At 40.0% G+C, this 12,884-nt stretch overlaps 1 long non-coding RNA gene across 1 annotated transcript; it reads left to right on the top strand.

The window, feature by feature from the left end:
* Positions 1-6,179: 6,179 nt before the first annotated feature.
* Positions 6,180-9,083, top strand: LOC116927809. Its single transcript, XR_006649221.1, has 4 exons — positions 6,180-6,411; positions 6,961-7,059; positions 7,130-7,265; positions 8,786-9,083. It is a non-coding gene; the product is annotated as an uncharacterized LOC116927809 (long non-coding RNA).
* The last annotated feature ends 3,801 nt before the right edge of the window (positions 9,084-12,884 follow it).

The following is a 12,884-nucleotide window of genomic DNA, read 5'->3' as shown; positions in this document are numbered from 1 at the left end:
ATACATGAGAGCATTATATAGAGAAAGCGATCGCCGACATCCAGCACAGCTGTTTTCTCTACACCCTAGTCGTTCACCCTCACCTGCTCAAAGAGCCATGAATATTCAAAGACGAGTCGATGTTTGTGCCCGAGCCTAAAATATTAAAAAAAAAAAACCGTGTGAGCCACGAATTTGACCTACTATATGAACATAACAAGACGGCCGCTTAATTCACGATGGGCAACGGTGAAGCGATGATGGCCACATCACATTAATGCATCACTATAGAAACAATCACAAAATGAGCTGCCAATTTGGAACGAATTATTATTTTTTTGTTTGCTTCAAGAAATAAAGAGAAAGAGGGGGGGTCAACAGACTGTACACGAAGCAACAGCTGCCAAATTAATCATTAATCAGCCAACTTTTCCGCCATTGTGTTCAGCTTTTTTTTTTTTTTGTTTCGTTTTCTCGTTACTCGTGGGTAGCATTTGCTTGCCGCTATTTGATTGCGTTTGCTTTATGTTTGATTGCTACCGCGAGTCTTCGCTCTTTGATGACGGTGATCATCATTCTTAAAGCTAGACATTTAAAGAGAAAAGTATTTGCATGGTGGTGCGTAATATTTAGATGAGATTTTCATGATGAATATATACGCCTTTACGGTTTCTGCCTCGCAGAAATGAGAAAAGAAGGAGAAAGAAAAAAAAATGCCGCCCAATTTTGATGATGGCCTGAAAGTGGAGCATTATTTGCATAAAGATGGTTAGCTTGTCTTCTAAAAAGCAACCGTTGGGTTGTGGTGCACGTATTTGTGGGTAGACATCAAATGCCTAAAGACCCAACAGCAAATATGCCAAAAATGGAAATTTCCATGTACACCTTGTTAAAAATTAAAGAAACAAAAAAAGATGGGGGGAGGGGGATTTGGGGTTGAAAAAAAAATATAGAAATCCTGTTCGCATATATTGACAAGCAGCTGGAAATCAAATAACAATGTAAGATGTGTGCCTTCATTTCCTGCCTGGTGTTCGTGTCTATTCCTACCATCAACTGTCGGGGACTGTCGGTCATTAGCTCACTCTGCAAAGTAGAAAATGAGGACGCTTTAACAGGCAATCATTAGCGCGTCGATGGCGTTCTTTCTTCGTTCCAAAATGAAAACGACCTGTGAGACCATTCTAAATAATAAAAAAAAAAATGAATGTTGCAACACTGATGACCAACAAGTGCTTCTGTAGTACGTATATTTACACACACTCTAAGGTGATGCATTATTTTCTTAGAATGATGGCTTAACCGTCGTGAAGGTATTCCTTTCTCTTTTTTTTCTTCGCCACTCTTGTTAAATACACAAACGATAAGCTTGAAGAGGACGTGGTTTTGTGGCGTTACATTTCTATTTGAAAACATGTTTTGACCGTCTTTTTTCGTGAAATTCCAAAGAGAGAAGGACAAAAAAGAAAGGAAGACGCCGTTACGTTGGGCCAGAGTTAAAGCTAAACACGCTGGCCCATTAAGGGGCTACATTTGCTTTTCTTTTGGCTCAAAAGTAACGGGTCACGAAAGGAATTCTCTGCATATAACCGTCCGCTGTCGTATCTATATATAAAACAATCGCTAATAGCAGAGCATGCATGCGAATCGTGGCGTTATCACGAACAAAATCACGAAGCTTTTGTTCGAGAAAACCATGCTAACTGCATCCGACACGGGTAGTGAACGAATTCTGAAGCTTGTTTGGCGTGCAAACGGACGAGTTAAACCTTCAGGCCATTTCTGTTTTTTTGTTTTTTTTGTAATTTTTTAAACGGTAGATTTCATCTACAAATACAGTCGCATAAAAGTGATAATCGCGGCTGTAAATAAACCAACCAACGGGACTATATGCTGTATTATATCTATGGCAAAAAAACAAAGAAACATGTACAGTATACATCCTTTTGACTTACCATTTTTGTTGTTGTTTTTTTTAAATGTTGATTGGATTGTTTTCCGTCGTCCTATCGACAAATCTGCTCAGTACGACGATAGTTTGATTGGGGGCAAAAAATACGTCGTCTTCTCATTGTAATTCATTCCCTTGAAAAAATTTTGTTTTTTAAATTATTGAATGGATCGACAATGTAAAAGTGATGCCGGCTGCTAAGACTTTGGTTACCGCCGCATTTTATTTTTTATTTTTTGATCGTTCGTTATTGAACCCGCCGCCTGCCTAGCGAGAGACTCTCGGGTCATGAATACATAACGAAGCCAGCAGCCCGCGTCTCGTTCGGACGGGGCGTCCATCGTAAATGCACCCGTATCATCGTCGTCGTGTTACTCGGGGTGTGTGCGTAATTTATACCGTCGGAGTCTTTTTAACTGGTTTTTCGGATATATTATCTGGTTATCGGGCAGTCTCTCTCTTCCTCTATACCATCCGACAAATATGCACATAGATACATCCCGAAAAAAAAAACCCGAAAATAGGTATATGTGTATTTATGTTATAGATGGCCGCTTCGGATAGCTGCAATAAAAATAGAAAACACAAGCCCCAACGAGTTAATGATCAAGCGGCGCTCGCGTTACCACATAGCGTTAGCAGAGCCTATGGCTCGGCTCGTTCTTTCGAACAACACCCTTCATAAAATAGGTAGTAGCCGCCTTGTGGGATGGCATAGCATGACAATACACTGATTTGATTAGATCCCAACACAGCACACACACACACGCAGATGTGTTCGGCCTTTTAGTAATGAGGCGAAAGTTCCGGCAGCCCATTTCGACTTCCATTTTGCATTCCATTATTTTCTTTTCTTTTGATATTTTTTATTTGGCTTACATCTTTCCTAAAAAAAAATATTGCTAGTGTAGGATTTTATTTCAGCACACACACTATGAATAAAGCCTGAACATTGAGTTATGTAAATTGCGCATTTTCCTATTGATAAGACCGGCCCGTGTAGCTGTTAGATGTTGCCTTTATTTCTTATTGTACGCAAGACATTCGGAGCTTTCAGTGCAGTAGCTGCTTTTCATAATAAACTATAATAGCACATGTCTAGGTGAATTAGTGAATGTGCTCGTATCGTTTAAAGTGTACGGATCGCTACAACTCCGGATGGGCTAAAAGACGGAAGGAGAACGGCGAAAATCGCACGTTAAGTGCACGAAAAAAAAGAGGACTTTACTCTGAAAGTCAGCAGGAAACGACGATGTCTGAATCTGCTGACGAATCACTAAATAAAAAGGTTCCACCCGAGGGTAGCCGGGTGCATGTCCGGTTGTGTTTCGTTACAAGTCGTCTGGTCTGTAATTGAGAAAGGAAAGCGGGCCGTTCGTCTATACAAATGCATGTCAATGTACGATGGAGCGAGACGGGAAAGTCGGAGGAAATGAACAAGTCCACCCAGACCTGTCCCCCTCCCCTTCTTCCCATATCCTATCCTTCCGGTGCCCACCCTGGGATGGACTCGTTCTCTCTCAGCTGCCGTCTCTTTGACTCGGAACGTTTAGGCGGCCGAACTCTCCTTCCTCTCCCCCCACACACACACACACAAAGACAATTGGTCAAATATACTTTGTCGAGATTGCTCCTGGAAAGGCAGACTATGTATATTTGCGAGCAAAAGTTTGTCCTCCATTTAAAATAAAACAACAACAAAAAAAAACAGTTTCTCGTCCATTATGCAGCTGGTGTTTGACTTGGGCAAGCCGCACCGCCACTGCAGCTGATTACGAGTGTGTGTGCAGAGTCGACCGTTCATTAGCTCTGACTTTGTTTGTCTCGATTCAATATTTGACTACGTTTGCTTTAGTCCTCATACATTCCCGGTTGGCTGTATTATGTGTATGAAAAATCAATGGAAATAAAAGAAGGACAGATATAACTGACGTGTGGCGAAGAAAATGGGGAAGGAAAAAAAGGAGAGCCAATAGGAAATCGATCGTTGTGCTCTTGTGATGCGTGTCTGTTTCTTTGCACAGAGCGCAAAAGCGTCGAGCGAACGGCTATTATGGAATGCCGTTGATCTGCTTTCATCGCTCTGCTTATTATGGTTGTTCAATATTGATGCAAAATGTCAGAAGAGAAATGAATGACTTTCTAGCCCAAGTGGCTCATGAATGCCCTGCAGTTGATCGAGTTGAAAATGAAGTCCTGCCAGTCTGTTCTTCTTCTCGAAGAGCAAACTCACTCCTCCCCCTTCGTCTTTATACAACAAAAGCATTTTCCCTTTTGGCTGACTGGACCTGACTTGACTGACTTGACTGACTGCTATTCCACTAGATACACACACCAACATCCAATCCATTCGAGCGTAATGGGCTCTCGCATCTGAAAACGCCCCAAACTACAATGTGAACATCAAACATCAAACAAAACAAAAGTCGTGTTGAAAACAGGAAAAGAATCTGCTGTAAGAGCCAACACAAACATACACACACAAATAAACACGTACAATAAACGACCAAGAATTTTGTTTTGTTTTGTTTTGTTTTTTTTTCGACAGAGAGTGGGGTGGGGGATGAAAAGGCAAATTTCGCAAACATCCAATAAACAAAATATTTAAAAATATTAAACAAAAAAAACAAAAAACTTTTAGGAATGCCATTTATGAAACGCCATTTCGATGTCTTCTTCAATTGGAAAAGGAATGCCGGAATCGAGCGGTTCTTCCGTTTGGAAAATGTCTGTAATTCAGAAATTCACTGCGGCGCAAACGGTATGCGGTTCGCAATGTTCATATCTTGGCTGGGAGGAAGAAGAGACTGCGCGCCAATAATTACACGTTTTTCAAGCCCAACACTTTGCTGACGTGCCGCGTACTCCTCCTCGTTTACCAATGGAACGAATCGATGACTTGGTTAAATCGTTTCGTTCATTTTGAATCATTTTTTTGTTTTGTTTTTTGTTTTGTTGGCTTCTTAATTTCATACCAGATGCCACTTGCGACGGGTTGTGTTCGTGCACGGACGTAAAATATTAAAAAATGTTTAAAAAAGGAAAATTTAAAAAATTAAATTTATTTTTTAAAAAAAAAAAAAAATAAAAAAAAAAATTTTTTTTTTTTTTTTAAAAAAAAAAAAAAAAAAAAAAAAATTTAAAAAAAAAAAAAAAAAAAAAAAAAAAAAAAAAAAATTTTTAATATAAAAAAAAAAAAAAAATTTTATTTAAAAAAAAAAAAAAAAAAAAAAATTAAAAAAAAAAAAAAAAAAAAAAAAAAAAAAAAAAAAAAAAAAAAAAAAAAAAAAAAAAAAAAAAAAAAAAATTTTTTTTTTTAAAAAAAAAAAAAAATACAGTCGAGAACCCGGTGGGAAATCCGGCTCGTTGCACGCGGCCATTTTTGATGTAACGTGTCTCGTCATTAGACAATTCACAGCGCGGCGTGTAGACAAGGAAAATAACGACGGTTGCAAAAGATTTAACACACACAAAAAAAAGGAAATAAAACAAAAATTTAAAAACTTCAAAAATCTAGGAAAATGATGGCGTGTCTGGTTGATTATTCAATTAAGTCGGCAGACTGATTGACGATGGGAAAACTTTGTTATTCCACTCCCCCCCAAGGTGAAATATAAAGCAGAAAAATATGAAGTTTTTTTTTTTTTGTTTTTTTTTATGTCTGAAAAAAAAAAAAGAAAAAAGAAAAACTAGTAAAATAAATAAATAAAAGCCCAGGTCCTATTGTTCGGTCCTGGAAAATAATTCGGCTAAATGCCTATAGTCGCTCCGTTGCTACCTACTTGGCGTTTCATAGTCTAGTGTGTACGCCACGTCGGTCTCCGACTCGTTGTTTTCGTACACACAGAACAACAAAAGGTACGAGCCTCTCCTTCTCATGGGGAGCAAACACCGTGAAAGAAATTAAAGCACTGGGCCACGATAAATACTTACGCCAGTATAAGGAAAGTCACAGGAAAAAAAAAGAGAAAGAAAGAGGGATCCTTTTGTTTTCCATATCCGCCCTTTTTTTTATTTTAGAACCCCCCTGAAAAAAAATACAAAAAATACAAAACTAACGAAACAAAAGAAAATACAAGCAAAGCAGATGAAAGGAAATTTCAAATAATAATAACAGAAATAGTCCACCATTTTTGTTTTTCCTCCCCCTCTTTCTTCGACTGCGCACCTTTTGTTTGCTCCCAACATTTTCGTGCAGAAATGAGTTTGTTTGTCTTCGCCTCTACTTCCAACTGTGTTCGTATATATACGCACAGCCATGACGTTTTAAGAGACAGGGCAACCCTCCACCTGCGCCGTGTCCATCGGAACGAAAGCCACTCGAGTAACAGGACGTTGACATTTGCCAATCCAAGGTGTTGAGAGTCTTTAACTGTCCACCTCATGCGTCTGTACAGTTGAAATCTAAATCTTCGTCCGTGAGAGAGCGACGTCAAAGCGTAACGAGTCATCCATACAATTGATTAACGCCACAAGTATCTGTATGTAAAGACGTTGGCTTCTTTCTTTGTTTTTGTGTGTGTTTTTTGTTTGTTTCGGCCGTGTAGTTATTTGCCTGTGTCAGTTGTTAGAGAGAGAAGGAGAGAGAAGAGAGAGAGAGGGAAATATAGTGGATGATTCACGGCACGATATGTCGGGACGGACGTGACCAATCAATGCTGATGGGTGGTTCATCGGTTCGTCATGCCTATTACCGTGCAGATTTATGGTGGCGCAAGTTGTTTTTCTTTTGTTTTTTTTTCTCTCTCTCTCTCCCTCACTCCCGACGTATATGACGTTGCTGACTGCGCCTCAGTTGATGACCGAGCAGCGGGCCGCTTGAAACGAAAGGGCGGATCCGCCGTCAGAATGTTATTTGCGTGACTCGCCTGTCTGGAATGATTATTGTTTTGTTTTTTTCTTCTTCCTTCTTCTTTTTTTTTTTTTTTGCTTTTCTTCTTTATTATTATGATATGCCCCTTTTTTCTTTTTTTTTTTCCTTCTTCATCTTTGGTTGGTTTTCTTATTTATTTATTTTTTTTTTGCCCTAGATATCCATCTTTGGGTGCCTTCAATACTTACCACTCGATGGAGATATCGGCCAAACTACGCCCCTGATGCCGTACATAACTCTGAATTCATTTAGGCTCGTAATGGCGCGAATGTTACATGCCTTTCTCCAGACATTGCGTTAATGAATGCGTTTTTGTTTTTTTTCAGGTCAGCTATTTCTCGGAATTTTCAACGAGAATGACGACGAGGATCACGAGATGTCTCTTCCATAAGTTGCAACAGGCCTGTACATGTTGTCCATCCTCGAGATCTGTGCGTCTGTCTAGCCGTCGCTGGAGCGAAGGTATCGGGATACGCGTATAAGGGCATTTCTCGCTTGTTGTTGATTTAACTTGAATTTTCGCTTTCTTTTCCAGTTTTTATTTCTTTTATTTGTTTATTTTGTTTTTCCTTTTTCTTTTTGTCTTGTTCTTGTCGTTTCTCGTTTCCTTTTCCTACATGGCCGTCGTTCTTCTTCATTCTTCAGGCTTGCTTTCAATGGCGTGCTCGACTCTGAATTATTCAAGAGGTTTGGTGGTGGCCGCTGGTGATGGTGGTGGTGGTGGCGGCGGTCCCTTTTCCGGCTTTGATATTTTTTAGTATTTTTTTTTTCTTATTTTTCGTATTCGTCTTGGTCTCCCTGTTTCAAGCCACATACCGAAAGGTGGAGTTTTGAAGTCTCAGAAGGCAAAAAGAACTGGAAGACGAAGGAAGGAAGAAGGAAAATGCGAGGAGGAACGGGAAGAAAAAGAGAAATGGATTCAATGCTCGTAAAATGTTTCTCCTAAAAAAAAAAAATAGAAATAAATAAAAATGGACGACGTGAGAGGCCTCATGCTGAGGTCAGTGCACACACGCTGCGTTTCCAATATCGTGATCGTGCGCCTTTCTTCTTCTTCTTCTTCTTCGTCTCTCCAAAGTCTTACCCCCCTCTATCGACTGTTTTCTGACCTGGATCGTTTATATTTTGATTTTTTATTTGATTTTTTGTTTTTTATTTCTTTTTTTTCCCTACTTTGGACAAGCCCTTGTATATTTTTCTGTTTTAAGAGAAAGACGAATAGGAATGAATAAGAAGAGGGCGCTCCTCTAACCGTCGGACGCGCCGCTCATTTGTCACACTGTTTTTATTGACTTTGTGTGTAAAGTGGATGCGCGTGGTGTTTTCTCTTTCTGGCCGCGTAATGGAATTTCTCCTTTTTTATTCACGACCGTTGCAGCTCTGTTCTTCTTTTCCCTTCTCGCATCGAATGCCAACCTCAAAGGCTTGATCACAAACTGTCAACTCTCATCGGCATTGAATTTCTCGTCTTTTGAATGCCCGTTTGAAATGAACATTTAGCGCAAATCAGTCGAAAGGAGAGCGCATTTCAGTCTTAAACTTGAAAAATAACAAAAGATTTCAGGATATGATGCTAACCCAACGTTAGATTGTTATTGTTTGCTGGTTGTTGCTGGTGTCCGTTAAAAAAAACAAAAAACGCAACGACCAACTGAGCGAACACAGCGCGATGCGGACGAGAGGGTTAATTCATTTCGCAGCGTGTGGTCGACTAGCTGCTTTGTTTCATTCTTCTTCTTCTTCTCCTCTCTCTCTCTCTTTCTCTTGCCCCCTTTTTTTTATGATGTTGAGGGTTGTTAAAAAAAAAAAATATTTGACGAAATATAAAAGTCATGACTTGTGTTAAACTGTGAAGAGAGTGTTGAACCCGTGCATGGATTTTTTCTATTTCTTTTAGACATTCTGGCTGTGTGTGTGTGTGTGTTCTGACTTTATCTTCGTTGGTCCGTCATTGTTTCTCGCTATTTTTTTTTTTCTCCTAGTTGAATAAAGATTGCGCGCGCGCGCGCCCACCTGTCGGAAATCAGTAGTTGTACCGTTGGCTGACCCTGTTTCACCGATGCCGTAATGACCACAGAAATGGCGAGCCGAAAAAAGAATGATATGGAAAACGAAAAGAAAAAAAAAATAACACGGGAAAGAAAGTCATAAAAGATGTGCAGTGAGGCGCGCTCGCGCCGCCCAACATTTGCATTGCGGTAAAAGCGGCAACACGGAAATTCTGGCACGTCCAACTATTTTCTTTTTCTTTTTCTTTTTCTTTAAAAATAAAAAAAATGCCGGCTATTCGCATTGCGTTTATTCTTATTCGACCATTCGTCCGAAATGATCGTCATTGGTGCGCTGATGGATCAAAACGGCATACAACTTAGATACGTTTACGAGGCCGTAACGGCCGTGTGGTCGATTGATTTATCGCCAGCTTAACCTCTCAGCTGAATCCCTAATAAATTGAATGAATAGATATGCAGATGGCGCACGAGGTTTATGACCATCGTTTGCCGTATGTGTAGGAAACACATAAGAAAACAACAAAATAAATAAAATAAAAAAAAATAAATAAATAAAAAATTTAATATTCAAAGTGGGTCAAAAAGATGCGCATCCCGCAAAATTTGTTAAGAAAAAAAAAAAAAAAAAGAGGGGGGGGGCCACTGACTCCTGTAGCCCTTGCTTATTCCTCTATGATGAGGTTGCTGAACGAATAACAAAAATATTGCGCGTCTACAATGGCAGCGGTTTGACGCTGCGTCGTTGATTCACGCCAGGCCGAGAACACATTTTTTACACGACTTACGTATATAAGAAGCTATACGGGCGGAGGACTCTCTTATATGCCCGTGACAACTAACAAAAGTTCACCAACGACGAGCTGTGCATCTTCTTACCCCGTTCTCTGCTGATGTCTCACATGTGCACGAGAGCTGGGCGTCCATTGTTTGCATTCGAAAGCAGCCGAGCTTTCCTCTTTAATGTCAAACCTCCTTTTCAAAGCAAACAGCAACCAAAAAAATTTGAAAAATGATACTGAATATTCCGTTTCGTGTCAGCCGAAACGGGAAACATTTCTTAGCATATATAAGAATAGGACAAGACGGATTTGATTTGATTTATTTTCCTCAAAATCAAAAAAAAACGGGCGGTCGGCATGGCGAACATGACCATCTACTTTAGGGGGACCCACCATGTTTGTCGATGATCGATTGATTGCAAGAGCAATAGGAACCGACGGCCAAGACTACCACGACGATGACGCAGAAGAATTCATTCTTTCAAAACAGTTTCCAATTCTAAATATTTTTCTGCTCGACTTGTTCGGAATGTATCCCGATCGATCGATGCAATCAGATTTATTAAGTTTAGTATATGCTACTCTCTCTCTCTCTCTGTGTACGTGTGTGTGTAGGTACATGTTCTAAAGCATAACGTGATGTCTACCTGTGTTCATATATTGATGAATTTCGTTTGATCCCGATGTGCATTTGGCCCCCCCCTCCCTCCGTAATAGACAGCGGTAGACGAGGTTGGACGTGCGGCGATTTATCCACGTCCAAGCCGCGACCGTTCATCCGGCCCGCTCCTCTGCACAAACTCGTTTGTGACCTATTCCGACCACTTGTTCGATTCGTGGCCGTCATTAGTCTTCTTTCGTTTCGTTTTTCTTTCTGCCTTTTCCTTTTGTTTGACTGCCTCTGCCTCAGTCGTGTAGGTTTTCTCTTTCTTACACATTTCCCTCGTCTCCGTTTCAAAACAAGAAAAAGAAAAACATTTGTGACAGCCGTCCCTGAAAGTTTCAAGTTACTCTTTTTTTTTTTTCTTTTGCTTTTGCTTCTTCTTCTTCTTCTTCTTGTTCTCAACTATTTTCCCTCTTTTTTTTTTTCATGTATTCCGCCTCTTCGATGGGCGCGCTGGCTTGTCAGCCGACCCACGGTGGAACCCGTCGGCCCCATTTATCCGCGTCCACTGTGTAACAATCACTTAGTATCTGTCGAAAACCATCAGACCCACTGACTGGATTTCATTACAGTCAGGGGGCACGAAGAAGAAAAAAAAATAACAAAATCAAATAACAAAATAGGAGGGTAGGTTGGCATTTTCTACATGCGACCCAAAGTTTTGTAATATGTAAAATGTAAAATGAAAAAAGAAGAAGAAGAAAAGAAGAAATAAAATCAAAATATGTCGATAATGTAAGAAATCGATCTCGACGATTCGACATGCGAGTGAATGGGAGGACCATCCGGATGAGCAACTGCGGGCAAACTCCTTTAAGCATCGTCGTGTTGTCCAATGATGGCTCGAGCATTTCGGATGACAACGCCGACCTCCGAATAAATGTATTCCAATTTCTGCTGCTCAACCAACAACTGACTTGATTTGAATTTCCAATCCGAAGGGGATGACATCTTTTCTCCATTTACTCATCGTGCCGCTTCGGCTTTTGCCTCTTCTGCATACGATCGAAACACGCATATACTTATATAGTATATGTATACAGTATACGTATATATACACACCCAACTATATAGAAGGCCATTTGACTTCCCAAATTCAATACATGTTTCTCTGTGCTTTTTTCCTTTTTTTTTTTTTCGTTCTTTTGTCCCTTTATAGTCGAATAGAACCCGTTTCGGGTCTCTGTGAAGCCTTAACGAAAAAATCAATGTCAAATAAAAATATGTCAAATTAAAACATTCCGGTTTTTGTTTGCGCTGGCCTCATTAAATAACGAATCAACAAAGGCAGTTGGAGTTTATTCTACATGATCAGATTGGCTTCGAAAATAAATTATTGATAGCTTTTCGCCAAATAGGGGATGGTTCTCACGCGTCCTCTAAAACCCGAAATTGGAACTTAATCAAATCCTAACTGACCGTGAAATGTCCAAATATCTACTGCAAAGTCATTTTTATTCGGAGCCGAAACGAGAGCACAGCTGACACTAAAAATGCAGCTGATACGGAGAAGGTCGTCAAGTCGTCAGGCATCTACGCTGAGCAGCAGCCGATGACTCTGATGATGATTTATAACCTTGTTATATTACCACGACGAGAGCTCCGCCATTTTCTTTCCCTTCTTCTCCACTGGCACTATACAATTTCAGCTGTATATACACTATATATATAGCGAATAGCAGCAAGATCTGCACATGGCAAATAAGTGACATATCATTCCCTCTATACCAGGCAGCAGTAAAACAATTTCAATATTTTTTTTTTTACCCCTCTTCGTCTCGCATGTCCTTTCTTTTCCATCTTTCCCTCTTTATTTTTTATTGTTATTAGCATTGCCAAAGAAGTTGAAAATAAAATTTAAAAAAAGAAAAGAAAAGAAGAAGACAGCATGTGTCGCGTCTCTATTTAGTTTAGTTTTTTTTTTTTGTTCAATGGAAAACTCAGGCAGTTTGATGGGCAGTGGCGCGGAAAGGGCCGTGACATATTGGCACGATCCGCATTTTTATGACGGTCGTCGTACGATACGCGTATCTTCTTTTTGCTCGTCTTTCCAGGTGAAACGACTGCCGTTTCGGAGAGTCGTTTTCTTTACGATGGGGAAGGAGAGCCGGATAGCAATGGGAGGGCAAAAGAGAGCCGTATCGGTTATGATTCTGTAGGGAAATTGAGTTCGAAATGCAGCGCAGAACGTTGTCGATGGCCTCTTCCGATAAATGTGTCCCTCTCGTTCTCCCTCTTGCTCGTTTCTCTTTCGTATGGTAGCTTATCAGCTTTCGCAGCCAAACCCGTGTGTACAAGGAAAAGCAGGACATCACACACGTATACGTACACACACACACACACACAAAACAATGTTTTCTTTTTTTGGCGGCTTATTTCCCTCTTTTTTTTTTTTTATTTAAAGTATTTTCTCCCTTCTTGCTTTATTGCTGCCAAGATGACTATCTTGACTACATCCTTCCCTTGTTCCATATTTTATTTTTCCCCCCTTTTTTTTGTGTGTGTGTTGGGTGCGTGTCAAGATATTTATTTGCAGACCTCATTCACAATGGCCATTTTATGCAGGCAAGTTGAAACTCGCACGGAGAGGCAGTCAAGTTCAAAGAGAGAAAGAAGTCGGTTAAAT

The sequence above is a fragment of the Daphnia magna genome, linkage group LG7, assembly GCF_020631705.1.
Source record: "Daphnia magna isolate NIES linkage group LG7, ASM2063170v1.1, whole genome shotgun sequence".
Taxonomy (NCBI): Eukaryota; Metazoa; Arthropoda; class Branchiopoda; order Diplostraca; family Daphniidae; genus Daphnia; species Daphnia magna.
The sequence above is the reverse complement of the archived record's forward strand: the minus strand, read 5'-3'. Positions and strand labels throughout refer to the sequence as shown.